Source organism: Thermobia domestica, chromosome 1, assembly GCF_964235325.1.
Source record: "Thermobia domestica chromosome 1, izTheDome1.hap1.1, whole genome shotgun sequence".
NCBI lineage: Eukaryota > Metazoa > Arthropoda > Insecta > Zygentoma > Lepismatidae > Thermobia > Thermobia domestica.
In genome coordinates, this window is record NC_137454.1 from 25,439,050 (window position 1) to 25,462,232 (window position 23,183).

A 23,183-nucleotide genomic window follows, 5' to 3' on the forward strand; every position below is an offset into this window, starting at 1 on the left:
AATTACCTGAAACTACGAACACTGCCTGTGGGCATAACTATTTATATAAGAAGTTAGACAGATGTAAGTGTATAATCATTTTGGCATTTCAGAACATGGTAGCCCCGTACTCACATAATACTACCCATAACGAATAGGGCACACATAGACTACGCGCGCACTCAGAAATTTTTGTTCGGAAGGATCCAAAATTTGGACTGATCAAGAACTTGTTCTTCACCCTAAAAGACGTTTACCCAAACGTAATTATGAAGTATTACCACCTATATTCTCAGAACAAACGATAGACTACGTTGATTTTATAAGAAAAGAAAGAGGACAGGTAAAGTGTAAGATACAATTTTTAGGCCAGATCAATCATTTCTCTGGTAAAGAAGTATGGTTTTATTAAGAAAGTAGACAAGTTTCGAAGTTTTAGAGGAGAGGCAAGTCCGGAACCGGTGGATTCTCCGTGTGGATGCGACCCCCCCCCCCTATGTGAAAACTTTCTTATTTTATATAATATAAATAAAACCCATCTCAGAGTTTGGAGTTCTTAAAAGTAGCTCTAAGTAGCAGTTTTAAAACTCATCGCCCCGCCCCCCAAAAGTCCGTCCTGGATCCGCCCCTGGCACAAACTTAATAGGAAACAATATCCTTTAGGACATAAATTACTCCTACATCTGCAAACGAATCATGGTTATAGTAACAATAGCAGAATGAGTAAATACATTATAACTGTTCATATTATTATTATTATTATAGTGAATGGACAAGAACAAATCAAGGTCACAGCAAAGCACGATGGTGTGACGTCACAGATGATGAACTCTGGAATACAACTGAGCAGTATAACTGAGGTAAGTGTCAGGTTGGCCGAGTGGTCTAAGGCGCCAGATTTAAGCTCTGGTTCCCAATTGGGAGCGTGGGTTCGAACCCCACACCTGACAAAAGTTTTCTATTTCAAAATGGAACATGCACACATTTTACTCGCCAATAAGTATAGGTATTTAATTACTAGCAATGATGAAGAGAAAGCTTTTATTTTATTCAAAATTATATAATAGAATATTTACAAGTAGTAAGCCTGTCAGAAGAAGAAAAAATAGCAAGAGAATAATCTATACTATTTAAAAAATATACTACAAGTATAACGTTTATGTATATTTAGTTTTATTGCAACAAGGACAATAGTCTGGTATCTTATGATATCAAATCTTGTGGCCAGACATGTTTAAACTTGTTTTATTTTTGCTGTTAAATATATAAGTAAGGAAGCCATAGTTAATGGAAGTTTCTTTTTAATTTCTCTGAAATGAACGATAGTATTAAGGAAATACAACGTTTAAAAGTAACCAAAATAGTTTAATTTATTGAAATAATTGTCGTAGTAAGATTTGGTGATTATTAAAGTAAATTTAATCGAACTGGGACTGCAATATTTAATTGTGTGTTGTAATATATTGTCTTTACACGTATATACAATACATAAGGAATGCGCCATCTGTTCTAGCATTAAAAAAAATGTATATTGGCAACGAACGAATTATTTTACGTGCCAAAAATTTCTATTTTCTCCAAAGCTACATATAAAAATAATACATCTTCAAGTAGTAACAACACAAAGGGGAGGGGGAGCAAATATCCGTTGGTTGAGTCGTCACTCCCCGCTAATTGTCCCCGAGACATGTTGTTGTGTAAGGTAGGTCAAGCAATATATAGATATTATTACTATTATTTTCGGTATACAAAAAGAAAGTTGTTTCCCGCCTCTCAAAATATCTACTCCTTCCACTTGATCGTCATCCCCCCAAGAAATTAAGACTGGCGTCGTCACTGCCTTCAAGTATCTCACTTCGTTCATCTCGATGTGATTGAGAAAGTATACAAATGAATGTCGAATAACGAGATTTTAAGAGGACGTCCGGATTCGGTGGATTCTTCCGTAGGTGCACCCCTGTGCGATTTTAATTTACAGGTTTTTTTTCATACCTAGGTAGTTGAAAACTGCTCTCCAAGGATTACTTTCATCCGAATTACGCAAAGCAAACCCATTGAGTGTGTTTCGCTTACTCAATGAACCTCCTAAAAAGGAACTGAGAATACACAGTATATATTAGAGATTCTTCACTAACTAACTAACTAACTAACTCTATGGCCTATGGAACCCGGAGGTTCAGTGCCGCGTTCACAAAAGCTCTCCACTGACTTCTATCCTTAGCCAATTGGATCCAGTTTCTACTTTGTACTCCTATCTCTGCGAGATCCATCTTAATATTATCCTCCCATCTGCGCCTAGGTCTTCCTAATGGTCGTTTTCCTATGGGTCTACCAGTCAAGACTTTAAAAGCGTTTCTACTTTCTTCCATTCTAGCTACATGACCTGCCCACCTAAGCCTCCTAGACTTGACGACCCTAACAATGTTGGGTAAACCGTATAAACTATGTAGTTCCTCGTTATGAAGCTTCCGCCACTCCCCATTTCCGTTCCTCTTGGGTCCGAATATTCTTCTCAGGATCCTGTTCTCAAATACTTTCAGTCTATGTTCTTCCCTCAGAGTAAGCGACCATGTTTCGCAACCATACAGAACAACAGGCATGATTATCGTTTTATATATTTTAAGCTTCAAATTCCTCGACAGAATTCGCGACGACAAGAGATTTTGAACCGAATAATAACACGAATTCCCTGCTTTTAGTCGACATTTAATTTCTTCGTGAATATGATTTTCGTCTGTTAATATTGATCCTAAATATTTGAAAGTATTCACTTTATCAAAAGTATTATTTAATATTTTAACGCCTCCACAATTTGCCGTATTACGGTCCCGACGCACTTCCATGTATTTAGTTTTCTCTGCATTTACTTCTAAACCCATGTCCCTGCAAGCGTTTAATAAGATCTCTGCATTTCTTTCTACTGTTCTCCTATCATCCCCTATTAAATTTACATCATTAGCATATGCCATAACCTGGTGAATGCCGTTCAACTCTAGGCCCTGGTTGCTATCTTTGATTTTCCTTATGGCGTATTCCAGCACAAAGTTAAATAATAATGGCGACAACGCAACTCCTTGTTTCAGGCCATTTTCGACGTGGAAGCTCGTGGACAAAAATTTTCCTACCCGGACTTTACTTTGGGATTCACTTAAACATATCTTAATTAATCTAATTAGCTTTCTCGGTATTCCAAGCTCTGTAAGAACGTTGTATAATGTTTCTCTCCTAACCGAGTCGTAAGCCTTTCTAAAATCAATAAATAGTTGATGTACCGGGGTATTGTATTCCCACTTCTTTTCGAGTATTTGGCGAATGGTAAATATTTGGTCGATAGTTGATCGATTTCGTCTAAATCCGCACTGATAATCTCCAATAATTTCATCTGCGTATGGGGTCAATCTTGCTAACAGAATATTTGAAAGGATTTTATAGGATGTTGACAGAAGAGAAATGCCTCGATAATTATTACAGTCAGTTTTGTCGCCTTTCTTGTGAATTGGAACAATGATTGACTCTTTCCACTCTTGTGGCAATTCTTCCTTGTTCCAGATAAGGAGAATACTATTATTAATATTTAACCTCGTAACTCGACATAGATTGTACACATTCTTAACAAAACTATACTTGCGTAGCAAAGAAATACTTGATATGGACTAAAGAACTGATCTTACGCATCATTGTATTTTGTGATAAGGAAAATGTACAAATTTATAATCTTGTTAAAAAATATACCTGTGGGTAAGCGTATTTATGAAGGAACAACATTGTAACTGGGCCTAGATCATGTTCTGTTAAACAAATAAATTACGAATGGATGTTTATTTCTACAAGTACCTTGTGCTTCCTAGGTTGGGAACTACTCATCTAAGTCATACGTAACCATATTAGCGCAACTATTAACCAATAAAAATTATTGTGATATGCAAGACTAAAACTTTTTTGCTATTATAATAAGGATTAATTTGTTTAGAAATTCTAAAACAGATATTCTGTCAGGTGTGGGGTTCGAACCCACGCTCCCAACTGGGAACCAGAGCTTAAATCTGGCGCCTTAGACCGCTCGGCCAACCTGACTGCCTAGCAGACGCCCACCCAGAAGCGTTTTCTTGGGAGAGGGGATCCAATAATCCACGACACTATATTTGTGTAGTATCCTGTGAGAATACATGTGTTGGTACTTAAAAATTACTTATCTTTCTTTTCGGCTGTAGAATAACACTCGTTCGATAATATATAAACATAGTGTTCAGTATTATTGGATTACCCCTCCAATCCTACAAACCATGGAACCCTCCCACAGAAAAGACTCTTTTGGATGCACGTTTGCCAACTAGTCAGGTTGGCCGACTGGTCTAAGGCGCCAGATTTAAGCTCTGTTTCCCAGTTGGGAGCGTGGGTTCGAACCCCACACCTGACAGAATATCTGTTTTAGAATTTCTAAACAAATTAATCCTTTGAAAATGAAATGAAATCTTTAAGTTTTCCAACGGTTAGGCTAAAGGAGACGGTGATAATGAGAAATGAATGAAATGGTAAAATGAAGAAAGTGGGAGGAAACGGGAGAACCCCGAGAAAACTCACAAGCACGATGTTTGTCCACCACAAAGTCCCCAATCTATGAGGCACAAGCTAGGCTACTTGTAGAAGTAAACTTAATTCGTATTTTTTTCTTCATCACAAGAGGCTCTAGGTCCAGTAATGTTGCTCCTTTATAAATACACTTACCTACAGTTACACATTTTCCTTATCACATATATTTTTAAATCTATTATTATGTACGATCTCCGTACTCTATAAGAAAATAGTAAGAAAATGTTTCAAAAACAAATTGTTATACACTTTAATTGTTTGATTACAACCGAAGTTGCAATTAAAATGGCGCAGGCTTAATGTACGATCTCCGTACTCTATAAGAAAATAGTAAGAAAATGTTTCAAAAACAAATTGTTATACACTTTAATTGTTTGATTACAACCGAAGTTGCAATTAAAATGGCGCAGGCTTAATGTACGATCTCCGTACTCTATAAGAAAATAGTAAGAAAATGTTTCAAAAACAAATTGTTATACACTTTAATTGTTTGATTACAACCGAAGTTGCAATTAAAATGGCGCAGGCTTAATGTACGATCTCCGTACTCTATAAGAAAATAGTAAGAAAATGTTTCAAAAACAAATTGTTATACACTTTAATTGTTTGATTACAACCGAAGTTGCAATTAAAATGGCGCAGGCTTAATGTACGATCTCCGTACTCTATAAGAAAATAGTAAGAAAATGTTTCAAAAACAAATTGTTATACACTTTAATTGTTTGATTACAACCGAAGTTGCAATTAAAATGGCGCAGGCTTAATGTACGATCTCCGTACTCTATAAGAAAATAGTAAGAAAATGTTTCAAAAACAAATTGTTATACACTTTAATTGTTTGATTACAACCGAAGTTGCAATTAAAATGGCGCAGGCTTAATGTACGATCTCCGTACTCTATAAGAAAATAGTAAGAAAATGTTTCAAAAACAAATTGTTATACACTTTAATTGTTTGATTACAACCGAAGTTGCAATTAAAATGGCGCAGGCTTAATGTACGATCTCCGTACTCTATAAGAAAATAGTAAGAAAATGTTTCAAAAACAAATTGTTATACACTTTAATTGTTTGATTACAACCGAAGTTGCAATTAAAATGGCGCAGGCTTAATGTACGATCTCCGTACTCTATAAGAAAATAGTAAGAAAATGTTTCAAAAACAAATTGTTATACACTTTAATTGTTTGATTACAACCGAAGTTGCAATTAAAATGGCGCAGGCTTAATGTACGATCTCCGTACTCTATAAGAAAATAGTAAGAAAATGTTTCAAAAACAAATTGTTATACACTTTAATTGTTTGATTACAACCGAAGTTGCAATTAAAATGGCGCAGGCTTAATGCCTGAAATCGCCCGTGAAACTGTTTGTTATACAGCAAACTTTTCGCAAAATTGAAAAATTAGTGATACTAGAAAAGTTAACACTTTTTAAAAGACGTATTAAACATAGAATGAACTAAAGAAAACAACACTATTAATAAATATAACATTGTATGAAACTGGAGTTGGAGACAGTGCTGCCTATGGCGACGCCATTTTGCCCAGAACCCCTCTACAAGATACTTGTAATAAAGAGGTGGTAAATTATTACCGTGCCAGCACAAAATAACAATTAAGTAAGAACTATGGTCTCATTTAGAATTAAGCTGGTAATAATAATAGTAATAGTAATAATAATAATAATAATAATAATAATAATAATAATAATTATTATTATTATTATTATTATTATTATTATTATTATTATTATTTATTTATTTATTTATTTATTTATTTATTTTAGTGTCATGAACAGCCAGATAGCAAAAATACAGCACTTAGTCATAGAACTAAGGGTTATAACACACATCGTACATTCCTCTTAATATTAACAATACATTTGTTTCGACGATAGGAGGTTATTGTCTATCTTATAATATATACATAATTTTATGACTTGTGTCTTGTCTGGATAAACATAATTACTTCATTATTCATTAAAATAGTTAGTCAATTTTCTTAAATTGTCCTTAAAACAAGGATACCGTCAAACATAAATATATGGCTGATATGGCCGTCAAACATACATACATACATATAATAATAATAATAATAATAATAATAATAATAATAATAATAATAATAATAATAATGAGCTACAATGGGCGCAGAATTTTTCCTATAAACGAACATAAATTGTGATTATTATTATTATTATTATTATTATTATTATTATTATTATTATTATTATTATTATTATTATTATTATTATTATTATTATTAGGCTATTATTATTATTATTATTGAAGACTTGAAAATTGAATACTACACCTGAAATCGCAAAAGGGGTCCGGTATAGAGAAGGAAGGATGAAGCATACAGGGTTCCAGAAGTGGAGCGCCAGGTAAATAAGATTGAGAGCCACTGCTCTAAATGCTATCTCTTGCTACTCAATAATTGTAAATTAACACCAGTGGCGGCGGTTGGACGTTAAAAGTGGGGGGGGGGCAAGACATGATCTCAATATTTGTATATCAATGTTAGTTTTCCTGGTTTCTTCTAACATTTTGTTTTACGAAAGGTTGTGTAACTATTAGGATACTCTCTTTCCCAGTTAAAATACCGTATGTCGTGTATACCGTATATCATATTTTTTTAAGTAAATTGGCAAGAGCAACGCAAGTAGATACTAGCCCTTTTTACTCTTAAACAACGAAGGTGCAAGAAGAGATTTGATTCCTTGCTCAAGAACATTTTAAAATTCTGTCTGGAAAATTGTGTGATCAGATTAGGGGCCAATTTAATAACAAATTTGCAAAACAAATAAACAGAAAAAATAATATTAATCGAATAGTAATGAAAAATGAGGATTGTTTTGCAAAAGTTACACTGAAACCGGGGATTAATATCACTCCAGTTATACAAAATAATCCTAAAACATAGAATTATGTTGAATTCACTAAATTTAATTGTATATACAAAATTGTATATGTACACCCCTAAACTCGTATATTACACTGCAAACATTGCCGCGCTTTTGACGTGGGAAACCCGGATTCGATTCCTGGCGGGAGCTCATGTGGTTCGTATTACACGTTAATCAGTAGGTCCTCGTCTCATATAGCCTCACTGCTGAACGAGATGTTAAACCAAAAAAAAAAAAAAATCAAATCAAAATATTCCTTAGTGTTAGAAAGATGAAAAGACATTTTAGGAACTTTCGATTTTTGTGCAATTAAAGAATAACTTGTGATTCACAAGTTGTGAAGGACTTCTTTTTTGTACGAAATGTTATCTCAATTTGTACCAAAGCGGCTGACTAACATATTGAGCCCTTGTAAGAAGAATGAAAATACACTCGAATTATGGCGCTCCAATAGGTTAATTTTTGGGCCATTTTTAGTGGCAATTAAAACGCAATTCCTCTAGTTTTCTTAATTGAACCGGAAGACAACCAATACGTACTCACGGGACGGCAAATATTTTATGGCACAATTGTTATTCTATGAACCATTAATACATAGAAAAACTTAATATTTCCAAATGAAACTATATACATTAATGGGTCATTTCAAAAAAGTGGGGGGGCAATTGCCCCCTTTTCCACCCCTAATCGCCGCACATGATTAACACAATGGTGTATAAACGAAGCCCTTGGATAATTGCATAAATTAAACTTTGTGTGGTTCGTGGGCAAACAAAAACCCTATGAATTTGTTAACGAAGTTATGAAACTTCTGAGGTAAAGTAACGTTTCTAAATCCTAGTGTGAGCTACCAACTGAAAGAGCTATCGCCTTTTTTTTTTTAATCTTGCATTTGTTTATTGCGTATAAACTTGCATTTTTAGCAAATATGAGATCAATTTTAATTAAACTGTATATAACAAAAAGAAACTGAAATTAGGTTGTACACTCATGTCCAAAATTATTGTCGCATGTCTTATAAATGTGTTGTTGTAGGAATATAGAATAATTTGATAACGAATTCGCCCGGTATTTTTTTTTTAATGTTAGTATGTGTATAATTGGGAAAGACATGTATGTGGCAAATTTCATGTCAAAAGAGTAGTAAATAAGAACAATAAAACGAAAATAAAACTTTCTTGTCCATTTAGCAAACATTTTGCTTTACTCATTCTAATTTTCGCATTTATAATTCTTTTCGTGTAAAATTTACCACAAATATATATATATATATATATATATTTCCCGATTATACACTTAGTATCAGTATTAAAAGTACCCTGCAAAATCATTATCAAATTATATTCTTACAAGAAAACTGTTATAGATATGCGACAATCATTTTGGACATGAGTGTACATAAGAAAGAAATCAAACAATAAATGTAATAACATATTTCTTTTATCCGATTTATTAACTTGAATGAGAAGGACGGAGCCCAGAAAACATTGAAACAATGTTTACGTGTTATTTGCATAAGAAAACTGTGAACACTAAAGTTATTTCTTTTTTCTAGTAATGTTCTCTGTGTGTGTGTGTGTGTTCTTTTAATTCTTTTTAAATGATATTTTTATTCAATGAAGAGTGTTATTTTTTAAAAAAAAAATCAAGTATTGTTTAATATGGTCAATGGTCATGCATGAACTCATGTCATGATGATTGATGAGTGGAAATTAAGGTGAAATAAAAGATACGGTAACTAATTGTAATTGCCAAGGAATTTTTATTCACCGATTTTATCCCGTTTTACGCATATTTTTGTAACGAAATTACGATTTCTTATTTACCACACAAATCGTGTCTCTACTAATAAGAGACTTTATTTTCTCTTAAGTTTCTTCCACACTTCTGGCTCTTCAGCTTCGTCCTTTAACTCCCAATATTTTTTTCCTATCTTTCAAATCACCGATAAGTTGTGTTCTTCTTCCTATTCCTACTTTTCCTTCTATCTTTCCCTCCATGGCGGTGATGCGCCCAATCCAATTGGCCTTCCTACTAAAGATGCTGGGTAAAAGCGTCCTCTTTTCTCCTACTCGTTTTATCACATCTTTGTCTGTTATTTTCTCTCTCTTTTATCTATTCCATCTTCCTTCAACACCATACTTTGAAGTTCTCTAAATATTCCTCCTCTAACTTTCGTAATGTCCAATTCTCCGAACCATACAATCCTATACTTCATACCAGGGGCGGATCCAGGGGGGGGCGATCGGGGCGATCGCCCCCCCCCAGAAGAGGAAACTTTCTTATTTTATATATATAAATTAAACCCATCCCAAAGTTTGGAGCCCTTAAAAGTAGCAGTATGACAACCTACCGCCCCCCCCAGAAGTCGGTCCTGGATCCGCCCCTGCTTCATACCCAGTAGCAACCTTCATATAAAGCGAACGCAGCAACAGCCTGGGACCCCGCGCATAGAACGAACCCGCTGAACACACTAATACTTCTGATTTTTAAAAGTATTTAAGGATAACAGATTATGCGTTATTCAATAAAATTCTGAAGCTTAAGAAATTCTGAATAGTCAACCTTATAAAGTTCTATTCAATCTGCAGGACCAACGGTAGAGCGCTTACTGCAGGTGCGTGGGGTCCCGGGTTCGATACCGGCCAAGGAAGTATGTGGTGGACAACATCGTTTCCATGGATTTTCTCGGGTACTACCGTTTCCTCCCACATTTTCATTCCACCAATTCTTCCATCATCATTCACTTGCCTTAATCACTCGTCTCTCTTAACCTAAAGGAGATAATCGTAGGACGTTAAACTAAAGATTTCGTTTCATTTGTTTCAATCTGCAGGACATCAACACATGCACCATGAATAAAATTATTCCCATTATTCCTTCCATATGTGTTCAATGTATTAGTGAGGCCCGTTGGCCGTTCAATTTATCCTGTAGTATTTCTTAATCAGTAACCACCAGGGAATTGCTCTGTGACGTCACCAATACACGCTTTTTAACTCCGAGGAAGTTTAGGAGCTTAGCCAGAGTATTGAGCTGCCGAGAGAGTCTGGTAAAAGATCAAAAGCCTGACATACTAAAAATAATACAAAATTTACCATTTTTCTTTTGCTTGTTTATTCATAAGTGAAAGGAGATAATGAAATGTAACTTACCACAATCATAGATAATGCTATTCTACAACAGAACATATGAACCGGAAGGATTTTCAGTGTTGCCATCCATAGAAATTACAGAGTTGCCAAAATAAAAACTTCCCCAAAGCTAAGGCAGCGACTAGAGGAACGAACTCAACTGCATTTGATTACGTATCATGTTGTTTTGGTATCATGTGAACTACTCTTTAAATAACATTATTATTTTATTTCAGTAACTGTATGTTAATACTATTTTGTTTATTACAAACTAAATACAACTATTATTTAAAAAGTAGTTCACAGGATTCCAAAGCAACATGATGCGTAATCAAATGCAATTGAGTTCGTTCCTCTAAACGCTGCCTTAACTTAGATTTTGGGAGAAATGTTATACTGGCAAAAATTTAATTTCTATGGATGGCAACACTGAAAATTCTTCAGGTTTATATTTCCTGTTGTAGAATAAGATAATCTATGATTGTGTAATTGCATTTCATTGTCTACTTTCACTTATGAAAAACAAGCAAAAGAAAAATGGTAAATTTTGTATTATTTTTAGTATGTTAGGCTCTTATGATAGAAGTGTTAATAACCGAATGAGGGAATTATGTCAAAGATAACCGCAACTTCGTATAACGTATATCTTGATGTTTTTCTTGATTAATGTAATCCTGGCGCATTACTTTCTTAATTTTAATGACCTGCAACCTGCTTAATTGAGTGTCTCAAATTCTGGTTGGCGAATGCAAGACAAAATTTTCATTTCATTTCATTTTATTTATCCTCCATTCTGTACAAACTTGGAAATAATTTTCCGATAGTACATGCGATTCGTCATGGTTAATTGATGCAGTACATATATTAGACACATTTGTTAAATATAATTCATACATTTATACATTACAGTAATTTGAAATATCATTATACCAATACTACAGCATACCTTATATATAAATGAACCTATCTTGTTACTTTGCTACTGCGATTTACATTGTGACTATTTAATTGATTATATTCATCTATTGTATAGAAGCAATGTGACAATAGATATCCTAATTGTGAGTTCCATTCGCTGTAAAAACGGCATTTGTAAATTAGGGATGGCCAGAACCGGTTCTTGGTGGAACCGGTTTTCGGGTCTGAACGGATCCGGTTCTAGAAGATCCGGTTCCGGAACCGGTTTTTCGGATCCAGGTCTAGAACCGGTTCTTCGGATCCAGGTCTCGAACCGGTTCTTCGGATCCAGGTCTGGAACCGGTTCTTCGGATCAAGGTCTGAAACCGAAACTCTGTTACCATCCGTACCTAAACGCGAGCTGCTCGCAAGCTGTGAACAGTATGCTAGATGAAATGATGGAAGCGACAGGCAGGCCCCCAGGCGGCGGCAGCTTGTCTCATTTGGCTAAATAAACTGGGTAACTGGCATTGGCTAAACAGGCAAACTGGCTAACTCATTTGGCTAAATACCCACTGATGGACCAACATTTTTTTTCTGGGGGCACAAGCGGGTTTAGGCGGGGAAGGCACAAGCGCATGGTACTCTTTGCATTATTTTTGAAGGTGAACTTTGTGCCTCCTTTACGGGTCTTTGGGGAGCTTTCTGATCCAGTCTAGAACCGGTTCTTAAGATCCGGTTCTGGAACTTGGTTTTCAGATCCAGATCTGGAACCGGTTCCTAAGATCCGGTTCTGGAACCGGGTTTTCAGATCCAGATCTGGAACCGGTTCTTAAGATCCGGTTCTGGAACCGTTTTTTGTCGGATCCAGGTCTGGAACCGGTTCCTAAGATCCGGTTCTGGAACCGGGTTTTCGGATCGAGGTCCGGAACCGGTTCTGAAAACCGGATCTCCGAGAATCGGTTCCTCGCGGAACCGGTTCCTCCGGAACCGGAACTTTGTGGCCATCCCTATTGTAAATCCTGACTTTGCATTGACTATTACCGTTATCGACGTTTCTGCTTCTGCTTCTTTTTTTTTAATTCTTACATAACTCTTTCCTGGTTACATGGTTTGTGCGGAAGACTGGGTTCAATTCTCGCTGGGACCTCGTATGGTTGGGATTTCGTATTAAGATGTGAACCTACTGTTTTCTTTGAACCGGAATTTTAATTTCTTCTTGACATTTATTTAAATGTATTTTAGTTCATAAAATTTAATTAATGTTAGGTCTAATATTTAATAACCAAATGTAATTTAAGATATATTAAACGTTTATCAAATATACAGGGTGTTTCAAAACAACACCGACAACATTTCGGAGCTGATTCCTGACAGCAAGATAAGACAAAAAGTTTAGACCAACCTGGGTGCACAAATGAATCCTTTCGGAGTTACAGGCTTCAGAAAACATGAAGAAAAAAAAAACTTTAAAAGTCCATAGTTCCAATACCACACATTGCACCATTATTTGCAATGTGTGAAGCATACAACAAATTAGTAAAAATATGTGATTTGGATTTTAGTTGTAGAGTGAAAAATTATTGTAATTTGGTGGAAACTTATGTAAATTTGGAGTATATGTAAACCCCTGTCTGTAAATTGCAGCACATAATAGTAGGAGGTAATGGTAATAGGTTTGCGAAACATGAATACTTATGTATGTTGGCATTCTTGTGCGTGTTTGTATTTTTTTTTATTTTTGTGTTTCTATTTTTTGTATTTTTCTTTGATTCTAGTGTTTGTTTTAAATTGATAACATAGATGTAATGTTTTATGTAAAACTCCTGTAATTGGGATTCTCCTGTTGGAGTCAGCGAATTTAAATAAATAAATAAATAAATAAATAAATACTGTGGGATCTACCGTAATTGGGTCAAGACTTCACTTAGGAACTAGTATCTGCTCTATCCAAATATTCATGTTACGGAATCCTAAGGTACTCGCGTAACGATTTTTATAGAGGGGGTTTGGCTACAGGCATATAATTTGAAGTACTCACCAACTACCTCTATACAAATTGTTACTGAGGTACCGCAGGATTCTGAAACATGGATATTTTAATACAGCACATACTAGTTCCTAAGTGAGGTCTTGACCCGACTATGGTAGATCGCATAGTATTGAAGCTATGGGCCTTTAAAGTTCATTTTTTTTTCATGCTTTTGGCAGCCTGCAACTCCGAAATGACGGGTTTCTGCACCGAAATTGGTCTATAATATTGTCTTATCTTCGTGTCAGGAATCACCTCCCAAACGTTGTCGGTGTTGTTTTGAAACACTCTGTATATTCTTTTCTGAAAAGTAAGAGACATTTAATTAGATGTAAAGAATATGTTAATAAAATTGTAGTTAATTGTAAAGAATAATTCCCCATATACAGTAAATTCATGGAATACAAAATAAAGAGACGTAGATAACGATAAATATTTAAGTGCAGTCGTGACATATATATGTAAGAATGAAGTAACTGAGGAAATGAAAACTATATTAATGACAGTTTTGATTGATTGATTGGGAGGAATAATGGAGACGTCAGCATCGTTACTATTTGACGCCAAAACGATAAAGACTACTGACTAACGGGTGGTAGTGAAAAAAAAAAAAAGACCAGACTTGGAAAGCTCACAATAACCAGCAAAAAAAGAAAGTAAGAAATGAAGGAATACAAACGCTGCGAGAGAAATAACAAAGCAGAAAAAATAAATAGAACATATAACAATAACAACAAATAGAGAAAAGCAATAGAAGTTCAGAAGACAAGATTTAAAGTATTACAAGAAAAGCGGAACAGCAAATAGATAAGAAGGGTCAGGAAACGTCAGCAGTATGAACAAAGTTAAAAAAAATATGAGAAACACAACTTATGGCATCCACCAATGCACGATCAAGTGTATTAGGCAATTCATGACGTTCTCTGAGTATTCAGGACATTCGACAGTAATGCATTGAATACAGAGAGAGACAGCACACTCCTCACAATCCGGATCGTCGACATAATGTAATAAATATGAACATAATATGAATATATCGTAATAAATAAATAACACAATTATTTAATTTTAATAACTGTATGTTAAAAGTAGTTTGTTTATTACAACTAAATACAGATGGTGATCAGAAAAATGGAAACATCTGAACGAAATTGCAACTTACCAGATTAATATGGTGTCGGGTCACTTTTCGTCTTCAGAACAGCCTTGATGTGACGTGGGATGGAGGCATAGAGGTCGTGAATGGTAGCAAGTGGAATTTTACACCATTCCTCGTGCAGGGCATCGGCCAGTTCTGTGAGAGAGGATGGAGGTGGAAATCGTGGCCGGAGTCGTGTTTCCAAGACGGACCACAGATGATCAATTATGTTATGGGCGGGCCAGGGGAGGTGTTGAACTTCATCCCGATGTTCCTCAAACCACGCTGCAACAACGCCAGCTGTGTGAATGGGTGCATTATCATCCTGGAAGATGGCGTCATTGTCCGGGAACAACACCCGGACCATAGGATGCAAGTGGTCTCCTAAAATTGCGACATAATCGTTGGCAGTGATTCGTCAGCTAAGTGTGATCACAGGACCCAATGAAAACCATGATATGGCGGCCCACAGCATCACCGAGCCGCCGGCATGTTTCACAGTTGGGCGGAGACACTGCAGATCATAAGCTTCTTTGGGCGTTCTCCACACATAAACACGGCCCGTGGTTGGGAATAGGGTGAAGGATGACTCATCCGACCATATCACATGTTTCCAGTCCTCAACGGTCCAAGTTGCAAGGTCGCGGCACCATTTGCGGCGTGCGAAAGTGTTATGGTCCCTGATGAGCGGTTTGGCCCGTGCAACACGACCCGTAAGTTCATGTCATGTAATTCGCGGCGGACTGTGATTGTCAAAACAGGGTGGGGGAGGTGCTGATTGAGTTCCTCCATCACTTGCTCCGCAGTGGCACGACGGTTCTGCGTGACAATGCGCTTTAATACCCGGCGTGACCTGTCACTCATGATTTTCTTCCGCCCACTGTTCCGCTTCCCCGATGTGGTTTTCCAGTGTGTTGTGTAGACCGTCATCACCTTCGACACTGTTCCACGCGACACACCTAACACAGTAGCCACTGCCGTCACACTCACTCCACATAACCGCGCACCAACATTTTGCCCTCTTTCAAAATCTGAGAGGTCTCCCATTTTACACTACCTCCGTCTGCTGCAGCCACTGGACACTGCTGTTCCACTGCGCCTGACGTAGTATGAAGACCGACCTAACACACCACCAGCAGCGGTCCGGCGCTGCGGGCGCCACGACACCACTGCCAACCCATACATCTGACGTGTTGCCAACTACAGGTGTTTCCATTTTTCTGATCACCATCTGTACAACTATTATTAAAAAAAAAAGTAGTTCACAGGATTCCAAGAAAACATGATACGTAATCAAATGCAGTGAGCTCTTTCCTCTAGTAGCTGTCTTAACTTTAATTTTGGAGGAAATGTTATTCTGGCAACACTGATTTCTATGTATGGCAACACTGAAAATCTTCAGGTTCACATTTCCTGTTGTAGAATAACATTATCTATGATTGTAGTAAGTTGTATTTCATTATCTTTCACTTACGAAAAACAAGCAAAAGAAAAATAGTAAATTTTGTATTATTTTTAGTACCGTAAGACATCAGGGGTTACTTTGCACACAATATGAAAAGAGTTTCAGTCGTCTGTCGGTAAAACCATGAACAGTAAAAAGGAAGTTTCAACTGACAGCATAAGATAGAGCATGTACTGTATTTTGGCTATAATGTTGGCGGTTAACGTCAGTTCTAATTACCGGGAGGATTCTTTGTTGTAGAGGTATGGAAACTAGTCACTGTAAAGACCAAGGGCGCCTATCCTGGGGGGCGGGTCCCCCAAAGCTTATGTGGGCCACCCCTAATGTATGTATGAATATACAATATTTGGCATAATTTGAATGTAATTTGTCTTAAAATCCTCATATATATACCTTCTGCATTTGAGTGGACACCCCAAATTTACAGAGAAATCGGCGCCCTTGGTAAAGACCGACAAAATTTGAAAGATATCACCTACCACAATTTCCGTCAAAGTTAACTCAGTTTCGTAGTATACTACAGTGTATAATGGGACTTTGATGCAATAGTTGAAATTGAAATGTGAAACGTTTTAAAGTCATAAAAAAAAATAAAACTGGGAGAAGGCAATTTCAGCCTCTACTCGGGGTTACTTTGCACCGGTCCAAAATACCGCTTAGATAGGAAATTATTACTACTGGAACCTCCTGCATTCTAAATTTAGGTTAATTTCCTATTTAAATAGATGCCGGAACGAATTTCTTGTTGGAACATATATTATGAACAGTGGGGAATCCAGAAAAGCAGTTTGAGATGGGTATCGCTCACAGACTTCGTTTTTTTTTTTTTTTTTTTTTTTTTAAGAAATCACTAGACTTTTTGGGGGAGGCTTGCAGCTTATACGCATAGGAATGACTAACATTAGTTAAAAAAAAAAGAAAGAAATCCTGCACTTTGGGTGGGCTTCAGCCTGGAAATCCCAAACCCTGTATATCTTCCACTGATTACGGTTGCGATGATATTCTTCGACATAAAAAAAATAATCAAGGCAAATCAGTTCACGGGGATTTTTTTTTCTGTTCCTGAGTTAGCATTTTTGTGGGACATATGCTAAATCATTAGAATGTGGTTGCTGTGTCGGTACCAGAAATTGCATACTTTTCTTTACAAATATCGATAATTCAAACTAAGTACTGATACCAGTACCATCATTCTAATGTCAATATTTGTTTCAATCTGCAACGTATGCAGAGGGTAAACATTGCACAGGAACGTTAGGGGTCTATGTTCGTATGTAGAACATACTTTTTTGTATGTTGTGCAAAGTAACCCCACCTATGGGGTTACTTTGCACCGAAGTTTATATTTGAATATCTATGGTCATACTGAATGTTTACTAATGAACTTGCACTAATATTTCCCTTATATATATATATATATATATATATATATATATATATATATATATATATATATATATATATATATATATATATATATATATATATATATATATATATATATATATATATATATATATATATATATATAGCTATTATATGTTTAAAATATAGTGTACTAAATCATTACGTTTGTAAGTTGCATGCGATTTTCTTTAAAATTGCTTTAATCTTGTGCAAAGTAACCCAATCTTACGGTATGTCAGGCTCTTAAGAGAGAAATGTCCCGGAAAATCCGGGACAATCACGGAATCGAGACCTACGTCCCAGCGTCCCGAAAATATTTCTTGGGACGCTTAAATGTCCCGGAATTTAGCGAAGAAGAAAGGAAGGGAATATTGTTGTTTCCTTTTTTACAGGATTAGGCATATAATTATTATTTTCAACTTCTGAGTGTGGTAACTCAAAAGATGAAAAAAAGAAAAAGAAAAATCAACTTGAATACATAAAACGGATTTAATTAAGTTCACGATTTAACTAGTTACATGACATTAACAAATCATTCGTTTCATTGGGCCAGAGACAAAAGGTTTTACTGCTCAATGTTATTATTATCTTTAGTACTCTGTTTCAATCTGCATTTTGCTTTTCAAATATTTTAATCAATAATCCCTCACCGATATTTTTGGTAATTTTCCGCTGACCATTCAAGGGGGAAAATATGCATATTGTTTTATTTAACCCTCGAGAACTCGTAGCGCGGTCTTTTCGACCGCACCTATAAATATTCTTTGATTTTGTTTAGTGACTTAGAGCAAACCCCCCCACCTTCCTCTAATCCTTTCCCAGACTGTATTGTTGCAACACGTAACCACTTTTGGCGTTAGTGCCCAGTGCTTTGTGTGCTCTGTCAACTGGACCTTTAGGCTTATTGCGGTCATTTCTTCCGCGCGCGAGTGCTCACGTATTTGATTTTTTTTAATCTTAATATTTTTCTTTCAAATTTGTTTATTCATATTTTTTGGAGATATACTGTAAATATAACACATACGATTAACTTAGTATTTTAGTGAGTGTTCTAGTTATGATTTGAATGAAATATGGATTCGAAAGAACAAGAAAGGATTGAAAAATTGCTTCTGAGTGTGGAGAAAGAGGAATCTGCCAATCAGGTACTACGCCGTGAACATGGACGTACTCCCATGCGCAAAAAAAAATTGCGCGTATACTGTAACTCAAGATTTTTCGCATTTATTCCATTTTCCTTACGTTTATGGGTAAAATTCAGTTATTAGTATGTGGAGATAACAGAAAGCAATCCATCTAAGGAGATATTTCCAAAAAATATAATAAAATAATAAAAATATAAGCAAAAAACAAAATTATGCTCGGTTTTGTGTATACTGGCAACGATGATTTCTAGGGATTTTTTCAGTAGCAGATCACAATTGCGGAGGGAATTCAGTAGGGGAATCGAGAAGTTGGATCAAGGAACAAGATAGTGGACTAAAATGTTGCATTTATTGGTTAAAACCTAGTGTGTAGATTGCCTGCCGGTAATAGTATACATGAGACCGCCCTTGTTTCCGGTGCTCCAGGATACTTCTTACTCGTGCATTACGTAGGGAAATGATGTTATTTCATGTGCAAGTGGTAACAGAACACATAGGAAACCCAGATCATCTTGTATTCACACTCCAATATAAAGTGTGAATACACCCTGATCTGCGTTTCTTCTGTGTTCTATTACCACTTCCACATGAAATATCATTTCCCTACGTAATGCAAGAGTAAGAAGTATTCTGCAGCACAAGACATGCGATATGCGTTAAATCCCCCACACACACACAGTCATATATAAAGTACAAGGGCACTACACATGCACATAGAAAGTACAAGGGCAAATGTGAGGAATAAAATTAAAAAAGACAATAAGGAGCAGAAGGAGCGCAAGACATGCGATATGCGTTAAATCCCCCCCCCCACACATACACACGCTCATAGATAAAGTACAAGGGCACTACACATGCACATAGAAAGTACAAGGGCAAATGTGAGGAATAAAATTAAAAAGACAATAAGGAGCAGAAGGAGCGCAAGACATGCGATATGCGTTAAATCCCCCCCCACACACATACACACGCTCATAGATAAAGTACAAGGGCACTACACATGCACACATAAAGTCAAGGGCAAATGTGAGGAATGAAAGTAAAAAGACATAAGGAGCACAAAGCATCATATCGAATCACAATCAAATACTAGGAGGATATATTCGAGCTACTTCCAAGAGAAAGTTGTGAAACCGCGTTTGTAGGGGATACTTTTTCTTCAAAAGAAAGGAGGCCACGTGTGCTACGACATTATCACGTATCCCTACCACATACCTAACACAAATTACCAAATGCATGTTACTCGAACGTCCTCCTTTTTCGGGAACTCATCCAGCTTCATGTATTATTTATAATTACTCATCCTTCTTCTATAAAGTAGAATATTTTGCACATCGAACTACGTCTTCACCACTTCAGCTGCCATTCTTCTCCTATTTTCGATCGGCATTTTTATAAATGTTGCCAGGTTCATGTAAAAATGCCATCGCGCGTAGTCGGAACCTCCGCCTACAGCTGCAAGGACGTTATACGGCATGCAAGAAAATTCCCGAAAATGCAAATTAGCAGTAAGTGAAAGTAAACAAGAAAAAAACATAAAAACAAACTTCCCGTTGCGTTCAGCTCACAAAAACCTCTACACAATGACGCAAACCTGTACGGAAAAAACCTCAACCTAATACGAAAAGAACGGATTGTTTGCACAAAAACCGCAAAGCAATCACGCTAGACCTGCTACTACTGCATACATCTCTCAAACATTCGCACATCACTAAACGCCTAGTGTCAATAAAGGCAGAAGAACAACAAACAGGTACGTTCTTTTTTATTTTCGTATCACTCGCGAAGTAAATGAAAGTGGGTTTGTTACCCCCTTTTTAAGTTCGTAGATACTCAATGAATAATCCCTAAAAGTATGAGCGTCCAGCTCCTTCTGGAACTGCTCCTGTCTTACGTATACTATATCCTGCCTGCCAAATATAAATTAACTTCTGTAACTAAGATGTCGTACGAAAATATAGAATTAAACAGAAAAACTCTTATCTTAAGGTTCGAAGCGATACGCACCATGGTTATGAAGATTATTTCTTTTAAAAAAAGAGCCAACACAACGTAGCCTCCGTGGTTAGGTGGGTAGAGTGGCGGAGTCGTAGTTATTTTATTATTTTGACACCACATCGAATCCCATCCCATCCCATTTCTTTTTTTCCTTTTTTTTTTTTTTTACAAAACATTATAATTTTCATGTTAATAAGAATCGAAGCAATATAATAAGGACAACTTACTGATATTTTGCTGTAATGACGTATTTATCCAGGTTTAGAAAACTATTGTTAATAGCTATTGTTTTCTATTCATGCTGTTGTATAGTTTCTCTCATCCTGTTTTCTTGGGGAAAAATCAATTTTGTCTCCAACGAAGTATGAAGGATATATACGGACAGAAAAAGACATCTTAGTACCAAACGTGATTTATCGTGATGAAGTGGACAAATTTGCCATTATTAAAAAAAAAAAAAAAAAAAATGGAGTTGGCTTTTCTTTAGGTTTTAGCTAAAAAAAATATTTTTTTTCTTTATAAGACTATACTTTATGAGGCAAGGTGTGTGATCATACCCACAAATTTAGCTAGGGAGTGAAAGATAATTGTTTATACAAACATTTTACAGGTTTAGTTGCGTGAAACACCAATACACCATAGTCTCGCTTATCCGACCATCCTTTGTTCCACATACCATATGATCCGATATATCATTGCAAATAGCACCAATCGGCAAGAAGATCTCCAAGTTGTGGTCTTAATCTATTTTTCATGCTGTGGAGTCTATCGCCTAGCGCGCCCGTCTACACCTTGACTCATACGTCTATCATTCAGTGCAGACACGTATCCAGGTTTTCTATTCGGAGGGGGCCCAACACGAATCCTCGTAAGCACGTAATTCTAATGTTTTTAAATATCAATAATAATAATAATAATAATAAATAATAATAATAATAATAATAATAATAATAATAATAATAATAATAATAATAATAATAATAATAATAATAATAATAATAATAATAATGCAACAGTTCTGTACCTCTCTTAAACTTTTTCCTACTTTTCATTTATAAAACGGTTTATTTTGGAAACTGCATTATAGCACAAACAAAATGAAACATATTTTCGAGAGAAATGTAACTAAAGAAAACTGTCTGTTACGTATATCACATAACAAAAATAGCAAGAAGACATGGAGTGTATCGTTCTAATATATTAAAGTTAAAAACAGAACGGAAACGAAATGTTAATCCTATTTAAGACTGTTCTTTAATTCCACCTGGTCAGTGGCGTATTTACGATTTTCTTTCGCGAGGGGCTTTGCTAACTTTCGGGGGGGCTTTACCTGGAAATGTGAAAATTCTGCAAGATATTTCATTTACTTTACTATACTAAGTAAGATTTCGTGGGGGGCTTAAGCCCGAAAGCCACCCCCCTAAATACGCCACTGCACCTGGCATAATGGCATTATGGTATGTTCTTAGAATTATAACAAGACAACAGCACATTGCCCAAAGTTTGGACACTGACTACTAGTAAACTGATATAAAAAACCTCAAAAGGGTAAAGGCACGTTTATTAAAAAATGCTTGAGTTTCGGAGAGAGACAGCTCTGAGGCCCTCACGCTGGATATGTCCCTGATTCAGTGCAGTGCAGTTATTTGTTATAAAACATTATTATTAGATGCGTAATATGTAAAATTATATCATAAGTTTTACTTTTAATAGGTCTTTTCTTAACACATCCATATTATCCAGCGTTCTGCCTGCCTGTTTATGTCGGATAAGCGAAACTCTACTCTATTTCCAAAGCTAGCATATACATGAACTAGAATTGTATCGTCCTAGAACAGACAATAGTCTGAAATGCTTATATTAAAAGGCTGGAATAAAAAAAGCATAAGTACTGTTTTGGAAGCGTGAGAACAAATTAAAAACAATTCAATATATTTCCTAGGTATCAGATTATCATCTTATTATGTCGATGTGTATTCTTTTTTAAACATATTTTTAAAAGTTATACCATTCGCAATATTCCTAAGGAAATCTAAAGAAAAACTTCTTGTGCCTCTTATGGCAAAGCGGCTTAAGTGCATGGTCCGAAACCGATTCCCACGTTAAGGTATAGATAAAGTTCCCTTACTTCAAAAATGCAAATCCGGGACGCTACTAAATTACGAGAATCTTTGAAATGCTTAAAACTGAAAGAAGTGTTGAATACTAATTTACTTTCCTCCATTAGATAGAGTTGTTCAAGTATTACGTTATCACATTTTTATTCATTTCACTAGATCTTCCAAGGACGCCAATTTCTCTGTAAATGGGGGGGGGAGGGCATTCAAATGCAGAAGAGATATATATATGAAGATTTTAAGACAAATTACACTCAAATAATGCCAAATATTGTATATTCATAAATACAAAGGAGGCCTACATGAGCTTTGAGCGGGCCCGGCCCCCCCAGGATCGGCGCCCTTGCCTTCTTCCTAGTTAAGCAAACGTAA

The 23,183-nt window shown here is 35.9% G+C and overlaps 3 non-coding genes across 3 annotated transcripts; 2 read left to right on the forward strand and 1 right to left on the reverse strand.

The window, feature by feature from the left end:
• The first annotated feature begins 845 nt into the window (after positions 1–845).
• On the forward strand, positions 846–929 carry TRNAL-UAA (transfer RNA leucine (anticodon UAA)). The gene has a single exon. It is a non-coding gene; the product is annotated as a tRNA-Leu (tRNA).
• A 3,040-nt stretch (positions 930–3,969) lies between these two features.
• On the reverse strand, positions 3,970–4,053 carry TRNAL-UAA (transfer RNA leucine (anticodon UAA)). The gene has a single exon. It is a non-coding gene; the product is annotated as a tRNA-Leu (tRNA).
• A 259-nt stretch (positions 4,054–4,312) lies between these two features.
• Positions 4,313–4,396, forward strand: TRNAL-UAA (transfer RNA leucine (anticodon UAA)). Its single transcript has one exon. It is a non-coding gene; the product is annotated as a tRNA-Leu (tRNA).
• The last annotated feature ends 18,787 nt before the right edge of the window (positions 4,397–23,183 follow it).